The sequence below is a fragment of the Nicotiana tabacum genome, chromosome 22, assembly GCF_000715075.1.
Source record: "Nicotiana tabacum cultivar K326 chromosome 22, ASM71507v2, whole genome shotgun sequence".
In the NCBI taxonomy this organism is placed as follows: Eukaryota; Viridiplantae; Streptophyta; class Magnoliopsida; order Solanales; family Solanaceae; genus Nicotiana; species Nicotiana tabacum.
Window position 1 is genome coordinate 81620385 of NC_134101.1, and position 21560 is coordinate 81641944.

The following is a 21560-nucleotide window of genomic DNA, read 5'->3' on the forward strand; positions in this document are numbered from 1 at the left end:
AGATACTTCAGGATCGTAAGTTATATGCTAAGCTCTCCAAATGTGAATTTTGGCTGAACTCAGTAGCGTTCCTTGGACATGTGATATCTGACGAGGGTATTAGTGTCGACACTCAGAAGATCAATGCAGTAAAGAATTGGCCGAGACCTACAACACCATCAGAAGTCCGCAGCTTCCTAGGGCTAGCAGGATATTATAGGTGGTTTGTAGATGGGTTTTCCTCTATATCATCACCATTGACTAAGTTAACACAGAAAGCTACCAAGTTCCAGTGGTCTGACACTTGTGAACGTAGTTTTCAGGAGCTTAAGAATCGATTGACATCCGCACCAGTACTCACTCTTCCTGAAGGAACAGAAGGTTATGTGGTATATTGTGATGCCTCAGGTATAGGTTTGGGGTGCGTATTGATGCAGCGTAGGAAGGTGATTGCTTATGCATCAAGACAATTGAAGAAGCATGAAAAGAATTATCCAACCCATGATTTGGAATTGGCTGCAGTAATATATGCTTTGAAGATATGGCGGCACTACTTATACGGCATCCATGTTGACATCTACACAGATCACAAGAGTTTACAATACATCTTCAAGCAGAAAGAGTTGAATTTGAGGCAGCGTAGGTGGCTTGAATTACTGAAAGACTACGACGTCGAGATATTGTATCATCCTGGTAAAGCCAATGTTGTGGCAGACGCTCTCAGCCGTAAATCATTGGGAAGCTTAGTACATATTGAGGCAGGTAGATGGGGGTTGACTAAAGAGCTTCATCAGCTAGCCAATATGAGAATCAGATTGTTAGACTCTGATGACGGAGGTGTTACTGTACAGAATACATCAGAATCATCTTTGGTAGTCGAGGTAAAAGCACGGCAATATGAAGATCCTATCTTAGTACGATTAAGAGAGAGCATTCAGCAGTGTAAAAGTATGGCTTTTGAGATCGAAAGAGATGGGGCACTGAGATACCAGGGCCGATTATGTGTGCCTAATGTGGTAGGGTTTCGAGAGAAGATTATGAATGAGATTCATCAATCCCGATATTCCATCCATCCCGGCTCGACAAAGATGTATCATGATGTTAAGGAGCAGTATTGGTGGGATAACATGAAGAAGTCTATTGCAGAATTTGTAGCCCAATGTCCTAATTGTAAACAAGTAAAGATAGAACATCAGAAACCCGGTGGATTGCTTCAGAATATAGAGATTCCGACCTGGAAATGGGAGGTGATTAATATGGACTTCATTATTGGATTACCTCGCTCTTATCATAAGTTTGACTCTATCTGGGTGATAATTGATTGACTTACAAAATGTGCCCATTTTCTGCCAGTTAAGACAACTTACACGGCTAAAGATTATGCGAAGTTGTATATCAAGGAGATTGTTAGGCTTCATGGTGTGCCGGTATCTATTATATCAGACTGAGGAGCTCAATTTACAGCTAACTTTTGGAGGTCTTTTCAGAAGGGTTTAGGCACACAAGTGAATCTCAGCACTGCATTTCATCCACAAACTAACGGACAGGCTGAACGTACCTTTCAGACACTAGAAGATATACTACAAGAGTGTGTTCTAGATTTTAAGGGAAATTGGGATGACCATCTTCCACTCATAGAATTCGCCTACAATAATAGCTACCATTCCAGTATTAAAATGGCCCCATACGAGGCACTATACGGGAGAAGATATAGATCACCAGTTGGATGGTTCGAAGTCGGTGAAACAGAATTATATGGGCCAGATTTGATTCACCAAGCTATTGAGATGGTGAAAGTGATATAGGAGCGATTGAGGACGGCACAAAGCAGGCAAAAATCTTATTCCGATGTCCGACGTCGTGATCTGGAGTTTGAGGTTGGTGATTCGGTTTTCCTAAGGATCTCACCAATGAAGGGTATTATACATTTTGGGAAGAAAGGTAAGCTGAGTCCAAGGTATATCGGGTCGTATAAAATTCTTCGACGGATTGGACAGGTTGCTTATGAGTTAGAATTGCCATCCGAATTGGAATTTGTCCACCCCGTATTCCATGTATCTATGTTGAGGAAATATATTGGAGACCCTTCTCGAGTCGTCCCTATCAAAGATGTACATGTTATAGAAGACCTATCATATGAAGAAGTGCCAGTGGCTATATTAGATCGACAAGTCCGCAAGCTGAGAACAAAAGATGTAGTTTCCATCAAAGTATTGTGGGGGAACAAGAATATGGAAGAAATAACATGGGAAGCAGAAGAGGAGATGAAGTCTAAATACCCGTACCTATTCCAGAATGAAGATAACAAGGATGCTGGTGGAACACATGATACATTGGAAGGTAAAATGGCTCTACGAGGTAAGCAATAACTTGAGAATACTCTTCCTTAATAAAAAATGGTGATGTGCAGATAATGTACATGTCCATAATGCTTTTCATACTCTTGTAAGGCCATACATTGAGTTAACCGCTTGCAAGTTTGTCCTCTATTTATGGGAGAAACTTGACCGGAATCCACGATGATTTAAACTCCCCATGAACCCTTACATTCGAGGACGAATGTTCCTAAGGGGGGAAGGGTGTTACAACCCATATCCACACACGTTAGTTCATGCCATATATTAGTTAACATAAATCCAAGAAGGAATTACCTTTGAGATGATAAGAAGTTAATCCTATTGGTCTTAAGTGATACAAGGGTGTATAAGGGTGATTAACAAGTATTAGAAGTTAAACGAATCAAGGATGTTGTAACTCGTATTTTCAGGTAAACCTAGAGGTTCTTAATACAATCAAGGTCATGTAATAAGGTATTTGAATCATATAATATCCATATCATAAGTCTTGAAGTCAAACGAGTTATGAAACAAAAGTCGACAAATGTTGTCACAACTTAGGTTCATAATTTTACTTTAAACATTAGGTTAAATATTTCTAAGCTTTTATCCTAATTTACAAGGAATTACGGGGTGATCTACCCACCAAATTAAAGATATATGAGTCTAGTTTCCAACGCATTAAACCGTTTGTCAATACAATCTCGGAGTATAGAGATATTCATATTTTTGCACGCCTGCGCAGATTGGTAGATGACAAGTAGGTGCATCACCTACTTGCCAAAATGATAGGACAAAATTAAAAGACCTATGTCAGCCAAGAGAGGACTTTTAAGGGGTTATGAACTCAGTTATTTCATCCATATTTCAGACCCTCAAAACCAAAGTTAACCCCTGCAACTCCTCCCCAAAAATCCCACACAAACCCTAATCGATTTTCCCTCTCTTTTAAGTTCTATTTGAAGGTAAAACCTAGAGTTTGAAGAACCAAAGGAAGGGTTGAGTTATCCAACAAGTAAGGTAAGTTACTGCTATCTTTCATACATTTTTCTCTGCTGTGAATTCATGGTAATTCGTTCTATACATGTAAGAACTCACGGGACGGTGATCGGAAGCCGTGAGTTTGAGTTATTCACTTGTAGCGGACTGTTTTGTGGACTATTTTGTGTTGCTATTGGGCTGCGTGTTTTACTACTATTTTGTGTAGTTTTGAGGTGGAAGTGTGTGGAGGAACACCATATATATGTAGGGTTGTGGTCTAATAGTGATTCGTAACATTTCCGGGTCGTTTGACACGACTACGGTGGCCGTCGTATGTATGATGTAATTAGGTTGTGCGTGGACTATTTTGGGAGGCTCAATATGTTTATTATTGATGTTGTTTGGGCTGTTTGGTGATTGTTTTGAATGGTGTGAAGTCATATATATAGGGGAGGTGCTGTTCGTTTCAACGTAAAATAGGTTGTGGTCGATACATAATAGTTATGACCGCTTAAATGATAACGATAGTATCGTTTCTCTTATTGTAGACTAAGTAGTTGTGACAATTGCATAGCTTGTGATTGGGGCAGTATATACAAGGTATGTGAGGCTAACCCTTTTCTTCTTTTGCACGACTTCGATTGTACATAATGTAATGAACGAGCTTCCAAAGATACTATACTCTTAGAAGCTAGTAGTACTTACATTGCTTTCCCTCTTATGGAACGATTGATGTTAATGTTGCTTCTCTTATTCTTATGTTATTAATGTTGTTGGTACTTCCTGATTCTTATAAGGTTCGTAATGAAGAGTTGGTCCTAATAATGTGTACATAGGATACCGACCTTACGTCACTCTGAAAGGTTTAGAATGTGACTCCATGAGTCTAGCATGCATTATATATATGTATCTATTTTACTCTACCGAGTCGCGCTATAGTCGGCCGGGTACGGCACATACTGTGCAACCACTGATCAGTTGGGTTTTACCGAGCTCCACGTGGCCGGGTAAGATTCTACCGAGCCTTTTGACGGCCGGGTACGTTTTTACCAAGCCTATTATGGCTGGGTATGATATGATGATGATGATGCCCACAGAGGTGTATGTTTTAAATGTTTATGTATACATACATATGTATCATGCATTTCATGTCAGTAGCCTTCAGAGGTACTCAGATGTTCCAGGTTGTATATTCTCTATCCCTGCTTACGTTACTGTTCGTATTTATGGTTCCCTACCTTACATACTTAGTACTTTATTCGTACTGACATCCTTTTGTTTGTGGACGTTGCATGTCATGCTGCAGGCCCTAATAGACATGCAGGTGCAGCTCCCCCACCACAGTAGGTTGTCTAGTTCAGCAGTGATTGGCGAGATCCCTTCTCCGGACTTGCCGTGGTCTTGGTATACATTTTTGTTATAGACATTATGGGTATGTCGGGGCTCTATTCCGGCTATGTTGCAGCACTTATGTTAATTTAGAGGCTCATAGACAAGTGTCGACTAATGTATAGTTTGGTATGCCTTGTCGGCTGGTTTTTGTTGTATAGTCTTTCATGGTAGCATGGTAGCTCGTACCTTATATGTAATTTCTTGATTGTCTGGTCATCCTCTGCTATGTATGTTCATGCCATCATATTTTATTGCTGGGTGTCCACAATCCAGGTCTACCATTTATATTGATCTCGCCAATCCTAAAAGATAATAAAAAAGGTTAGATAAAATGTACGTTGGTGCTCGGCAAGTATGGTCGGGTGCTAGTCATGGCCCTCCAGTTTGGGTCGTGACACTGAGCCTCTTATTTGCTCCTTCCTGCTCTTATATGCTAAAGTCCTAATTGTTCTTGCTTGTCGCCCTAGTATTTTCACCTTTAAAATCTTAGGGGTCTGTCTAGAACCACCTATAGGTAGAGGTCCTAAATCTCTCCAGGACTATTAAGAAGGGACAGGCAACAGCACACAATAGAGATCGCTGACCAACACTCGCTTTGCATGACCAATAAGGGGATGGGAAGGGTAGACGTGGGATATGATGACTACGCGCTAATGTCACGTGTAGCCCCTCATTGAGGAGTGTTTACCGGACATTATGTAGGGTGATCCTATAGGCTAACCAACCTAGGACTCCCCCGTTTTCCCAAGATTCTTTTTGTAAAACTTTATTTTATACAACTTGTCCAAAAACTTTTATCTTATTATTATTTGAGTCATACAAACATGCCTTATTTGTAATTATGTGTTTCAAGTACTTATTTGGACTAATTCATGACTATAAGTTTGGTCGGGACCCACAGTTGTGGACTAAGAGGGGTGCCTAACACCTTCCCCTCGAGGTTATTTCGAGCCCTTACCCTAATCTCTGGTACAAGAGAAGCATGGGTCGTACCCAGTGCATCATAAACATATTTAAGCTTCTAACAATACTACCTTTATTCTTGGTTAAGATTAATTCGTTTATATAATATTTGTCAATAACATTTCAGGAAGGGTATCATATAAGAATGGAGGAGTGGCAACAAACTCAGCACGATTATCAGCCGACGCCCGAAGATATGACTTCGATATAGACACAGGTAGCCGGTGGAGTAAATAAAGGTATAAAATATTTTTTTAATTTTTTATATATGACTTCTTTTTAATATTGTTTGCACAAGTTGTACACTTTTTCTCCTTCTCATTTAAATATTTCTTTATTTTCATAAAAACAAATATAGGTAAAGTCTACGCACTTGGAGCGCAGCCGTCGTCCAGCCGCATTATTTAGTGGTATTTCTGCTTCACCCGAAGAAATTGAGAAAATACGGATGCAAATCGATGTATTGTCTCAACAATAGAATAATACTCAAGAAACAATAAGTATGATGCAGATATTCATTGTAAATCATGGAAAATAACGTTCAACGGAAGAATCTAACAATGAGGAGACTGAAACCGATGATGATTGGTGGTATTAATTTTTAATGTAATATGAGTTTAGAATTGATTTCAACTTGTTTGGTTTCATAGTTGGATTATGTGTTTTGGTCTTGAATATCATTTAGTTGAAGTTTTTATATTTTAATGTGTTTTAATAGATGTGTTTATACTTGTTTGAAAGCATACGTTGTATAGTTTAGTAGTTTAATATTTGATGCTTATTGATTGTTTGAATGATTGGTTTAATATTTGAATGATTGATTTTTAATTGTAGGTGGTGTAGCTTACAATGCAGCAGAATTCTACTGAAAAAATTCACAATTTTCGACTGATTTTCGACTACTTTTGGTCAGAAAACTTAACTGGGAATTCCCAGATTTACGGCTGAAGTGGTCAAAAAAATAATTATTTTTTAATTTAATTTTAATTTTTCCAACCGATTTGGTCGGAAATTATGAATTTAATTTAAATTAATTACTAAAATTACCGGAAAAAAAATTCGAAACTGTCAAAAATAATTAATAATTTATGCGACTGTTGTGGAGGCAAAATTACCGCCCGTTTCAGTCGCAAAAGTCAAATTTAGTCGGTCTCTCACTTTTTTCCTCTTTACGACTGTTTTGGTCGCAAATATCCGACCGTTTTGGTCGAAATTTTTTTGCGACCATCTATATTTCGATCACTTCATTTTCGTCGGAAATAAGTAATTTTCGACCGATTTGATGGTTGAAAATTTGACATTTTCTAGTAGTATATGTTGTTTTGATTGAAAAGTAAAGACGTGATACATTTCTTCTCTGTATGTTAATCTATGCACATTGACTTTATTCTTAATATGTATCTTCTCTTGTAACGACTTGGCCGGTTGTTTTAATAATTAACTCCCTGATCCCTATTAACTGCTTTTCTTGTATTTATTTCTGCTATTTTAATTTGCCGGGATGATCGGTTTTGAGTTTCGGAGAGTTTTGAGACACTTAGTCCCTAAATGAGAGCTTAAGTTTTGGAAATTCGACCGTAGTCGGAACAGTGTGATGATGGCCTCGTAATGGGATTCTGATGGTTCCGTTAGCTCCGTTGGGTGATTTCGGGCTTAGGGGCATGTTTGGATTGTGTTTTGGAGGTCCGTAGCTAATTTAGGCTTGAAATGCCGAAAGTCAAATTTTTGAAGTTTCCGGTTCGATAGTGAGATTTTGATCCGAAAGTCAGAATAGAATTTCGGAAGTTGGAGTAGCTCCGTAGTGTTGAATGTGACTTGTGTGTAAAATTTCGGGTCATTTGGACGGTTTGATAGGCTTTTTGATCAAAAGCGTAAATTTACAGTTTGGGAGTTATTAGGCTTGAATCTGTAGTTGATTCGTCGTTTCGATGTTGTTTTAGGTGTTTTAAGGATTGGTATAAGTTTGGACAATGTTATTAGACTTGTTTGTGCTTTTGGTTGAGGTCCCGGGGGCCTCAAAATGATTTCGGATGGTTGACGGAAGGATTTGGAGCTGCTGTCATAACTGCATCTGCGGTTGAGAGGCCGCAGGTGCGACTCCCGCAGATGCGGAATCAAAACGCAGAAGCGCCAGATGAGGAAGGGGCAGGAGCCGCAAAAGCAGGAGGTTTAGCGCAGAAGCGGTACCGCATCTGCAAATGAGAGGTCGCAGGTGCGGAAAAGGCTGAGTTAGTGACTTGTCGTAAATTCGATTGTTGGTCCGCAAAAGCAGGACCGCAGGTGCGGTCCTAGAGCCGCAAAAGCGGATTAATTGGGCAGAACATATAAATAGTTGCCTTCGCGAAATTTGAGTTATTTTCACCTCTTTTCAAACAGGATGAAGCCTTGGGGATCATTTTCAAGGGAGATTTTCAGAGGAGTTCATTGGGGTAAAGTCTTTGGTCCCTAAACTCGTTATTGGAGTGATTTTTATCATTATAAGAATGAAAATTTAAGGAAAATCAGTGGTAATTTGGGGGTTAGGGTTTGATTAATTAGAGATCTTTGAGTGATGATTCGAGGGACCCTTTGAGGTCCAATTTTGGTATTTTTGGCATGACTGAACTCGTGAGAGTGTGAGGATTCCGAAAATGTAAATTTTACTCGATTCTGAGATGTGGGCTCGAGGGGTGTTTTGGTCATTTTACCTAATTTCGTGTATTAGCTTAGAATTTTCTTGTAGAATCAGTTACTTGAAGTGTTATTTACATTATGCAATTGAATTGAATAGATTTGGGCCATTTGGAGTCGAGTACTCGTGGCAAGAACATGGTCTCGGGTTGATTATTAAGTCGGTTCGAGGTAAGTGGCTTGCCTAACCTTGTGTGGGGGACCTTCCCCTTAGGATTTGGTATTATTGATAATTGATACGCCTTGTATGTGAGATGACGAGTGCGTACTTGTGGTAATTGTTGAAAATCCGGTTTTCATTAAGTAATTACTCGTATGTTTCCTTTTCCTGTTTATATTACTTGCAAATTTAAGTCTGTTGTTAGCTTAGGAAAGCATGTCTAATTGACTTAATTTTCTTACTTGCTCAAACTGCCTTATTTGGATTACGTGCAGCATGCTAGGTTAAAAATACTTGTTTTACCTTGGTATGGAACTTGAGTTTGAGTGCCTCTCCCGGCCTGAGAAGTAGTTACGGCTGTAATAACTGAGACCGCCTGAGCTAGGCCAGTGCAAACTGATAGAATCTGCGCCAAGGCCTCCTGAAGACCCGGAATCACAATAGGCACAGTTGGTGCCTGAGCTGGTGCTGCTGGAGCGTCCACAACTAGGACCCAATCCTGAACTGGGGCGGCTGGTAGATCTGCGGGTGCTGCCCTAGCTGTTTTGCGGGCCACACCTCTTCCCCTACCTGTCACGCCCCGAACTTGGGGGAGTGAGACCGTCACCTAGTGCCTTACCTATCCTTGCGTACCAACTTGCAACTAAGGGACTCTGAACATATGATGTCATACTTTTGGCCGTGGGCCATATTGCAAGACGACAACGAATGCTGACTAAATATGAATATAAAGCTTGGCCAACAAGGCCGTCATATTTATTACAACTGACAAACCAACCAAATATACATACAAGGCCTGAAAGCCCAACATACTGCACTAACTGACAAGATATGTCTACAAGCCTCTACTAATGGATATACTGTGATTGGAACGGCTATCCGATCTACTCATGACATATATACATATATATACAAGATATACATAAGGCTCTAGACCTGGAAACTCTGAAAGGCATGGAGCTTACCGATCAAGCTGAGCTCGGGCAACACTTATTGGAGAGGCCTACTCGTCTGTCTGTCTGACCTACACGCATGAAATGCAGCGCCCCCAGATAAGGGACGTTAGTACAAAATAATGTACTGAGTATGTAAGGAAATATATTGAAAGCTGAAACTGAACTGATAATATAATAACTACAAGTAGCTGGAAGTCAAAGATAATCTGAAGATATGCTTACCTGCTGATACTGACTCAATTCTCTAAATATAGTAAGTAAAATAGTTGTCCGACCCTACAAGGCTTGGTATACATATATCTCTACTCTGTCGTAGTAGGCTCGCTCATAAGCGCTTGGCCATACTAGACTCTGTATCTCGACCAACTGGGCTCGCTCATAAGCGCTCGGCCACAGTAGGCTCGGTATATATATAACTGCTCTACCGTAGTAGGCTCGCTCATAAGCGCTCGGCCATACTAGGCTCTGTATCTTGAATAAGCTCGTTCATACGCGTTCGGCCACAGTAGGCTCGGTATATAACTTACCCTCTGATCAGAGGCCCAATAGGGGCCTGCCCGTCGATTATAGCTCGATGGTAATGAAAATACTTTTAATACTATATATATGTAACTTCTCTGCTCTCTTGACTGGAAGAAGAAAATACTCAACTGAATATGAAGTCCCGATAAGGAGAATATTATAACTTACAATACTAGAAAAATATATGCAATTTGCGAAACTAGCAAAATATACATAAATTCTGGGATATGAATGTAATAACGAGATAATGCCAAATGAAATAAGAGTTTAGCCTTAACATACCTTTTTCTTGAATTATTTGAACAAATCTGCTTTTGCAAAATATACACCTGGATTCTTTGATATTAGAACGAAACCGTGTTTGCCTCTAACGTTTTCTGATTTCAAAGTTCCTGCTTCTGAGAACGTTACTGTTTGCTACTCCTTGGCTAAAGATTTGTTTCTTCAAGCTTATTTCCTTATGAATGAAATGTCTCTCTTTAACGTTTGCTTGTCTTATTCAAAGACAAGATGATATTCTTTTGCATTTTAAATCAAGTCATTAGGATAAGACATACAAAATTATCCTAGTTTCATGTTTTTCCACTAAGTCTTATTTGGATAAGGTTTTAGCCACATGGCTTTAATGACTATGAGTCATTGTTTAGCCATTGTGGCTTTATGCCACATGGCTTTGGGGTTATTTAATTAAATTTTGCCTGCTTATTAGTCAAGTGGGTAATGTCCTGTTACCTGGTAATTAATCAATTATCCGCATAATTTAAAAATTATCACAAATTAGTTAAAATTTTATTTATTTTTAAAATACTTCATATATACTTTATACATTTTACTACTGTGATCATCTGGTACCTCGCATGGTACTAGTTTATAATTATCGAGTATTATCGCTTAACCCGTATTTTATTTTAAATTATCCATTTTCAACGAAACTCTTTTTTTTAATTTGTGTACCCATTTATCCTTCATAACACTTATCTATCGCTTGATATAAATAACGTAAGTACATTAACATCAAGATGATCTCATCCTCGGGTCTACGTCGGTTAATTGAAAACAAAATTTTAACGTACGGAAACGCGAGATGTAACATCCTTCCTTCCACCCCCCTTAGAAACATTCGTCCTCGAATGTTGACTAATGCTCTTATCATTTTCTTAACTTATATATTCCAAACACTTTAGAACTTTCCTTGCCAACTAGGCGACTGTTCTATGAATAAGTCCAAAGTCTAGGGCATCCCCCCTTAGGCCTCCTTCTCACACCACAACTTGTAGTCGGAATCCTTCCAATCTTGTAATTGTTGATACCTTTCATCATGCAGCCTGTATAGTTTTGATCTTGTAAGTGTACCCAATCTCTAGGCTTTACATGTAGATCTTGATAAGATGTCCCTTTGGGCATTTATGAGTATATTGAAGTTCTTCGCTCAGTACTTGGTTGAATTCACGAATATTATTATATCTCACCGCATAGGTTCGTTTAACCATCCGTATAAATTTACTGCCATAACTCTTACTTTAATTTATCGTGGCTGAGGTCTGCTACCAAATCCCAGCTTACTCTCGTTTCTGATTCCATATGTATAAATTTATGTCCTTTAATGCTTCCTCATTACTGTTTATCTTTAGAATGACGGTCTAATCTTATCTCATACTTTGTAACTTTTGTCTATCTATTGTTAATTGACATCACTATTGATATACAATGTACTGTTGCTAACTTGAAACTCTTATGTAATCACTAGGGCTTGCGTTTATCGTGGAACATTTGAAGTGATTTTTCTGATCCACCTAGGGCGATACTATACTCCATAACCGTATTTCATAGCATTCTGGTGTGACTTACCTTACGTGGGTATTTTAATCTTAATCCCGTACAATTCATGAAATCCTCTTCAAATCATTACTCAATCAAAGGTCCAAACGTCATTCTTTATTCATCACAATTACACCCTTATTCTACTACCAGGGCAGTATTCCATTTCTTCTAATGACATTAGTCTTAGACCCCTTTGAGTTCATTTAAGCTATACTTAGCTTTGTATACCTTAGAGAAACCATAAGCTCTTCTTGTTTTCATAGGCTTAATCGTGAGGACTTATCCATTCTCGTCACCTTCTCACTCGCCCTTTCTTATCCTTATTCCTGACTTCCTAAAACCTTGTCGCTTTACCATACTTTAGTTTGCCACTTACACATATCCATTTATACTATTCGCAACCTCCTTTCAACGTGCTTGTATCATAGATCTCCTTGTGTTAATCTAGAACGTCAAGCGAGACATCATATCATCTCTAACTCTTACTTACTCTCTTAACTAGACCTCTCGATACGTAGAAACCATAGGCTAGAAGATATGCCAGTGAAGATGCCGTTATCATTCCTGGACATTGAATCCTCGTGCTTCTGGCCCTTTTATTCGAAGTATGGACTGTTTACGATCTTCTGCCTTTGAGTATCTCATACGTTGTTCACCTTTACCTTACTTACCTTAAAATCTCGCATTGTATCTTTTATCTCTTTTCCGATCTTCCTTACACCTAGGTGTAATTCACATCCATAACTTGAAGCTCTATTGTAATACTCATACCTTCGGTACATACACAATCTGATGGGAGCTTCGTACTGACTTCTTATGAGGCTAGTACTTCTTCTAACTGGATTCCTTGTATAGCCATTATATATTATGGTTGTTGTGTTATTTCTCTTGAACATATGATATTAAGAGTGATTCTATCATGTTCTCAAGCACAACTTTTATAATTTTTCTAGGTCCAATAATCAGACTCCTGATTTACTTAGGTGATGTAATTCTTCAATTTCCTCTTCCTTCTAATCAGCCTTTAAGTAGGCTTAAGCTATCTTCCAATCCGTGGCTTATGGTATCAGTTATTACCCTAGCCTTTCATGGGCATTATGGAATATCCATAATACAACCTTTTAACAATTTAATCCTTTGTCTATGACCTGGGCTCAACTCTTTCTTTTATCTTATACCGGAGTCTTCTATGGCTGTATGATTGTCAACAAATATGCTGCCTGGATAATGCTCCAAAATCTTGAGTGTATCCATCCATCTTAGCTTTCTTTCAACATAAGTTGTTACTTTTCCTGGTCTTTCTGCCCCCTTGTTGTGTCCATACTTAGAATATCTTTAGTGCCCACACTTGCCAGAGTTTTTATACAACTCATATGATCTCGAATATTACTTTTAATTCTTACTTCCCATTCATTAGCCACGGTAGTTGCCACTTTCCTTTAGAGTGCTTACAATGTTGTTGTGAGACTGTTGTTACACGATCATTTCCTCTTTAGGTCATTGTGCTTAAGTTGAAGCCTTCTCCCTTACTTTCTCAGTTAGTCTTTCGTTGTAGTACTTAGGGAGAACCCTTGACTCTTGTAAAGATGTGAGATTATTACGGACTTTTTGATGCCCTTCCTTGCCTATAATTATCTGTAGTTTCTTACCTCCGTGTCCTTGTGCTTGTAGGGTTACTTTTGAACTAATATTTTGACTATCTTCCTTGTGGCACTTTCTTTTATCCTTTAATACTTATACGGTACCTTTAACTACCCCGACTCTTATTTGAATATATATCTCAAGTATTATAATGATATTCTTCGAGGCTGGATTTTCCATGTTGGGTTCTACTAAGATTATCTTACACGATCTGATGACTTGTTTGTAACTTCCCGTTTAGCCATAACTGGGATCTTCCTGACCAATTACTAACTACTTATTGGCTCATTCTCATATCAATATTCCTCGTAATCTTTCTTGGGTTATTTCCTTGGTCTTAACTTACGTGTCACACTAGATTATCAATAACATCTTGGGAAGGAACTCTTAGTTCTTCTCCTTGATGTCGTGTTTGCATAACGTTCTAGAATCGTAGTATATATGTAGCATTTGCATAAGTGCAATCTCATCCCTTTCTCATTTTTATCGCATTCTTCCTTTACCATTCCATAGTCACTAGAACCACTTAAGTCTGACTTAATGCCACATCACTCCATATTCCTCCTTTAGGGGCGTACTAAAAGCTGAAGCCACGAAGATCTACCTATAGCTGTTTTACCTCTTCATATTTGGCGTCGTTTCTCAACATCAATGATCCTTACTCGCCTTGCGGTATTCCTTCTCTACCAAGGATGACAAATTCCCTTACTCGTGAGGGTGACACTTAATGTAACTGGTACATATAGTCCATTAAGCTTAACTTTGCTAACATTGCTTGCTTTAGGGAAGCGTCTTCCTGAGTGACCATTCGGTGAATTCCTCATGAATCTTCTTCTGTGGTCCATTCTATTACCGCCGAAACGAAATCTAAAATTACCATGATGTTGAGTACTTTCCAATCATTCAGCCCCTAATTCATATTTAGTTTATCTTGTTTACTAGTCCATACTGATTCCTATTACTCTGGGATTAACTTTCCCCTCTGGTAGTTGCGTTGGAGTGATAAACCTATTTCTTGAAATGAGGCTATAACCTTATGACCTATACTCTTCTGTTGTCTTAAGGTCCATCACCTTTCGTCTCTTTCTTCATTTGTCTATAGGTTTTGTAACACTCTACCATTGCCATCCATGAATCACACTTTATTCATAATGCTTCCTTATCTCTCTTCCCATTATTCTGTTAATATTTCTGCATATCCCTTTTCTTGTGGAAACTTCAATACGACATTCTTTCGCTTTTAGCTTGCCTTTGCTCCATCCAGTGGCTCTTCAAGTTTCTTAACGTTCTCGCTTTACTAGGGACGCAAGCCACACTAAGGTAAAATTTATCCCTTCAAGGCTTATAGTGCATGTCTTTGTAGTACTCATATCAGGCTGCACTATTTTAAAGTGTACCATCTGGGGGTCTCACAACGAGATCTATTAGCACATTTGCCATATCCTTCGAAAATGTCAACTGACACAAACAATTCATCCATCCTATCTTCTTATACTATTTTCTATTAACCCCCATAGGGCATATCTGGAATGGGTGCGGTCAACTGTATATACCTATGTTACATTTGAATATAACTCAAAAAGCTTATGTTCCTCTGCCTGAAATATAAACACTGTTAACCTTTGTTAACTGGGCACCTCATACCCTTCTTCATCTTGCTTCCTTTACTTGATGAAACTTGTACTTATCTTCTTAATCTCTCATTGTCCTTCACCATAAAGATGGATAGTCATTCTTGCCTTAAGGCTTCTTATCAGAAATCTTACACCTTTTAGTACACCCATGATCTGCTAAAGACCTCATATTTACTTATCGTAGGCATCATACATAAATTAAATTCCTCTGACTCAGCTCTACCACAACTATCTCTCTTTCCAACCATCTTTCCAGATGTAGGTATCGTCTTATTAAGAATAATATAGAATTTCAAAATTTGACATCTTATAAGTGAGCTCTACCACACGATCTAGAGTAAGAAAAAAGAGTAACAGTCCTAAATGCCCTGTAGCCTCCTACTTATAAGTGTGGTGCACGACACACCCATAAACAAGACTCTACTAGACACGGCTTGTAAACTCCCTAGGACAGAACTGCTCTGATACCACTTTTGTCACACCCCGAACTTGGGGGAGTGAGACCGGCACCCAGTGTCTTACCTATCCTTGTGTACCAACTTGCAACTAAGGGACTCTGAACATATGATGTCATATTTTTCGCCATGGGCCATATTGCAAGACGACAACGAATGCTAACTAAATATGAATAGAATGCTTGGCCAACAAGGCCGTCATATTTATTACAACGGACAAACCAACCAAATATACATACAAGGCCTAAAAGCCAAACATGCTGCACTAACTGACAAGATATGTATACAAGCCTCTACTAATGGATATACTATGATCGGAACGGCTATCCGACCTACTCATGACATATATATGTATATATACAAGATATACATAAGGCTCTAGTCCCAGAAACTCCGAAAGGTATGGTAGCTTACCAATCAAGCTGAACTCGGGCAACACTTATTGAAGAGGCCTACTCGTCTGTCTGTCTAACCTGCACGCATGAAATGCAGCGCCCCCAGAAAAGGGACGTCAGTACGAAATAATGTACTAAGTATGTAAGGTAATATACTGAAAGCTGAAACTGAATTGATAATATAATAACTGCAAGTAGCTAGAAGTCAAAGATAATCTAAAGATATGCTTACCTGCTGATACTGACTCAATTCTCTCAATATAGTAAGTAAAATAGTTGTCCGGCCCTATAAGGCTCGGTATACATATATATCTGCTCTGCCGTAGTAGGCTCGCTCATAAGCGCTCAGCCATACTAGGCTCTGTATCTCGACCAACTGGGCTCGCTCATAAGCGCTCGGCCACAATAGGCTTGGTATATAACTTACCATCTGATCAGAGGTTGCCCAATAGGGGTCTGCCCATCGATTATAGCTCGATGGTAATGAAAATACTTTAATACTGTATATATAAACTCTCTGATCTCTTGACTGGAAGAACAATAGGGGCCTGCCCATCGATTATAGCTCGATGGTAATGAAAATACTTTTAATACTATATATATGTAACTTCTCTGCTCTCTTGACTGGAAGAAGGAAATACTCAACTGAATATGAAGTCCCGATAAGGAGAATATTATAACTTACAATACTAGAAAAATATACGCAATTTGCGAAACTAGCAAAATATACGTAAATTCCAGGATATGAATGTAATGACGAGATTATGCCAAATGAAATAAGATCTTAGCCTTAACATATATTTTTCTTGAATTATTTGAACGAATCTGCTTTTGCAAAATTTACACCTGGATTCTTTGAGATTTGAACAAAACCGTGTTTGCCTCTAACGTTTTCTGATTTCAAAGTTCCTGCTTCTGAGAACGTTACTGCTTGCTACTCCTTGGCTAAAGATTTGTTGCTTCAAGCTTATTTCCTTATGAATAAAATGTCTCTCTTTAAAGTTTGCTTGTCTGATTCAAATACAAAAGTGATATTCTTTTGCATTTTAAATCAAGTCATTAGGATAAGACATACAAAATTATCCTAGTTTCATGTTTTTCCACTAAGTCTTATTTGGATAAGGTTTTAGCCACATGGCTTTAATGACCTATGAGTCATTGTTTAGCCATTGTGGCTTTATGCCACGTGGCTTTGGGGTTATTTAATTAAATTTTGTCTGCTTATTAGTCAACTGGGTAATGTCCTGTTACCTGGTAATTAATCAATTACCCCCATAATTTAAAAATTATCACAAATTACTTAAAATTTTATTTATTTTTAAAATACTTCATATATACTTTATACATTATACTACCGTGATCATCTGGTACCTCGTATGGTACTAGTTTATAATTATCGAGTATTATCGCTTGACCCGTATTTTATTTTAAATTGTCCATTTTCAACGAAACTCATTTTTTTTAATCTGTGTACCTCTTTATCCTTCATAACACTTATTTATCACTTGATATAAATAACGTAAGTACATTAACATCAAGATGATCTCATCCCCGAGTCTACGTCGGTTAACTTAAAACGAAATTTTAACGTACGAAAACGCGAGATGTAACACTACCATGACCACGACCGCGTCCTCGACCTTTAGTGGCCATAGCTGGTGGTACTAGTGGTCGTCCATCCTGACCGGTAGCGCGTGTCCTCACCATCTATAAGAGAATAGAATAACAAAAGTTTAGTACTCGGATCATCAAATTCGTAAGACAAGAATTTCAAGATATAAAGTTTTTCCTAAAGGTTCTGCAGCCTCTTGAGGATAAATACAAATGTCTCCGTACCGATCCGCGAGATTCTACTAAACCTACTCACGACTCGTGAGATCTCTGTAACTTAGGCTTTGATACCAACTTGTCACGAACCTAAACCCGGACCCAGACGTGATGGTGCCTCTCGTGAAGGCAAGGCTAGCCGACACATTTCCATTTCAATTTTAGGCAATTAAAATAATAAGTATTAAGTCTTAAACATGATAAAATCTCAAAATAGCCAGTGAACAGTACAGTTTGCGGAAAACAAACCCAACATAGCCCAATACCGGGGTGTTACCAGTCATGAGCCTCTATCAATATACTACAAGTCTGAAGAGTCTACAAGCTATTACAGATTCACTAACAAGATAAAAGGAAATGAGATAAAGGGGGAGAAGCACGGGGCTGCAGACGCCGAATAGCTACCTCGTGAACTCTGGAATCTGTCGGGAGCTCTCAACCCTTGCAAGCAAGATCAGCAGCGCCTGAATCTGCACACGGGGTGCAGGAAGTAAAGTGAGTACTCTAACTCAGTGAGTAATAATCATAAATAAAGACTGAGAAGTAATAAATCACGTAAGGCAAATTACAGACGATAAGGAAGCAGTAAAAACCAGTAAAAGTAATGAAACACTAAAAATATGCCAAGTCACTTTAGTTCAGTTTAAGCTTCTTAAAATGCCTTTTCCAACAGTTAAGCAAGCAAAAGACAGGCAACTAGAAAAGGTAAACACATAAAGAAATGCCCTTCGGGCTCAATACCAACAGAATCAGCCCCTCGGGCAACACATGGAACAATACCAGCCCATCGGGCTCTATCTCATATCACAATGGGTACCCACGCTCAGTGGGGGTGTGCAGACTCCTAGAGGGGCCCCTTACGGCCCAAGCGCAATATCAAGCCATCTCGTGACATCATCACTAGGCTCTAGGCCTCATATCAACAAGCCACCTCGTGGCATACAAATCTTAGGCCCTCGGCCTCATAATCATAATCAGTGTTTCCTCGCAACCTAGGTCCTCGGCCTTACTCAGTTAGAATCTCACAGCCACTCGGGCAACAGTAAAACATGGTGCTCAGCCCAAAATATCATTTAAAATATCATTTCAAGTATTAAAGTAGAGTAAACATGGCTGAGTTTTGAAAATAGTAGAATATAGCACGACTGCGTACAAGTTTAAAGTCAAAACGGTGAGGAAATATCAATGAAAATCCCCGAAGGGTTCAAATAGTTGGCACGAGGCCCAAATATGGCATTCAGCCCCAAGCATGATGATATCAAATAGTTTTCAATCAAGTACGCAGTAAATCAGTCATTCGGGATGGACTACGTCACAATCCCCAACAGTGCACGACCCCACGCTCATCATCTAGTATATGTGTCACCTCAATATAGCACAACGATGTGCAAATCCGGGGTTTCATACCCTCAAGACATCATTTACAATCATTACTCACCTCAATCCGGTCCACACTTTAGCCCACGACGCCTTTGCCCCTCGAATCGGCCTCCACTCGCATCAAATCTATCTAAAATCAGAATCACGACGTCAAAATATGCTAAGGGAACGAAGCCCAAGCGAAAATAATCAATTTACAACACAAATCCCAAAATTACCAAAATCCGACCCCCGAGCCCGCGTCTCGAAATTCGATAAAATTCACATCATTCATCTCCCCATGAGTTCATACATATCAAAAGTACCAAAATCCGACCACAAATGGCCCCTCAAATCCTCAAGTCTAAGTCTCCAATACCAAGCCCTAGGTTACCAAATTTTAACCCTTAAATTCCATTAATTATAGCTCTAATCCGTGAAATAATACTATAGGAACGAGTTTTAGGTCCAAAATCCTTACCTTAATGAAACCCCTTGAAATCCTTCTTCAAATCGCCCAAAAAGCTAAAAAACCCGACTTAGAAATGATGGAATAGCTCAAAAATCGCGAAAGAAACAATTTATACCTTCTGGCCCAGGGATTTCACATCTGCGGCCAAAATCCCGCTTCTGCGGTACCGCTTTTGCGATCCTTGAACCGCATCTGCGCTCCTCACTTAAGTCGCCCAGCTCCGCATCTGCGATGCCTAACCCGCACATGTGCCATCGCAGGTGTGGTTCTTAAACCGCTTCTGCGGTCACAGCCTTCCTATCCTCTTTCTGCTTCTGCGTCTTCCTTTCCACATCAGCGGGGGTCGCACCTGCAGCCTCCCAACCGCAGATGCAGTTATGACAGTAGACTTCACTCTTCAGCTGCCAAACCAAAGTTCCATTCTTTCCGTCTACCATCCGAAATCACCCTGAAGCCCCCAGGACCTCAACCAAGAGCACAGACATATCATATACCACTACTCAAACTTGTACCACTCTTCAAAACACCCCAAACGATATCGAATCAACCAAAACACATCGGATTCAAGCTTAAGTCTCCAGAATCTTCCAAATTACGCTTTTGATCAAAAACTCAACCAAACCACGTCCGAATGTCCTGAAATTTTGCACACACATCCCAAATGACACAATGGAACTAGTACAACTCTCGGAACTCCATTCTAACCCCTATATCAAAATCTCACCTATCAACCTGAAAACGTCAAAAATCCAATTTCGCTAATTCAAGTCTAAATCTACTCTGGACCTCCAAAACACATTCCGGTTACGCTTCTAAGTCCCAAATCACCTCCCGAAGCTATCCGAACCATCGGAATTCACATCCGAGCCCTCTAATACATAAGTCAACATCCGGTTGACTTTTCCAACTTAAGCTTCCTCAAAAGAGACTAAGTGTCTCAAACCTTACCAAATCCTTTCCGAACTCGAGCCAACTAACCCGATCATATATAAAACCGATAAACAAAGCAATAAGAAGTAGAAATGGGGGAAATGGAGCGGTAACTCATGAGACGACTGGCCGGGTCGTCACATCATCCCCTCTTAAACAAACCTTCGTCCTCGAACGAGTCAAGAAACATACCTGAAGCCTCAAATAGGTGAGGATATCTACTCCACATCTCCCGCTCGATTTCCCAGGTAGCCTCCTCCACGGGCCAACCTCTCCACTGCACTTTCACTGAAGCTATATCCTTTTACCTCAACTTTCCAACCTGACGACCCAAAATAGCTACTGGCTCCACATCATAGGTCAAATCATCATCTAACTTAACCGTGCTAAAATCCAGAACATGATACGGATCCCAAATATACGTGTGGAGCAAAGAAACATGAAATACCGGATGCACACTCGACACGTTGGGTGGCAAAGCAAGCTCATAAGCCACATCCCCAATCCTCCGAAGTACCTCAAAAGGCCCAATGAATCGAGGACTCAATTCACCCTTCTTTTCAAACCTCATAACACCCTCCATGGGTGAAACCTTCAACATAACCTTCTCCCCAACCATGTAGGACACATCCCTAACCTTCCTGTCAGCATAACTCTTTTGCCTCGACTATGCTGTACGAAGCCTTTCCTGAATTACCTTCACCTTCTCTATAGCATCTTGTACCAAGTCTATCCCTAATAGCCTAGACTCACCCGGCTCAAACCAACCCACCGGAGATCTACACTGCCTCCCATACAAAGCCTTATATTGAGCCATCTGAATACTCAACTGGTAGCTGTTGTATAAGAAAACTCAGCAAGCAGTAGAAACTAATCCCACGACCCTCCGAAATCAATGACACAAGCACGCAACATGTCTCCAATATCTGAATAGTGCGCTCAGACTGCCCGTCCGTCTGAGGGTGAAAAGTTGTGCTCAACTCAACCTGAGTACCCAACTCTCGCTGCACAAACCTCAAAAACTATGAAGTAAACTAAGTGCCCCTATCTAAAATGATGGAAACTGG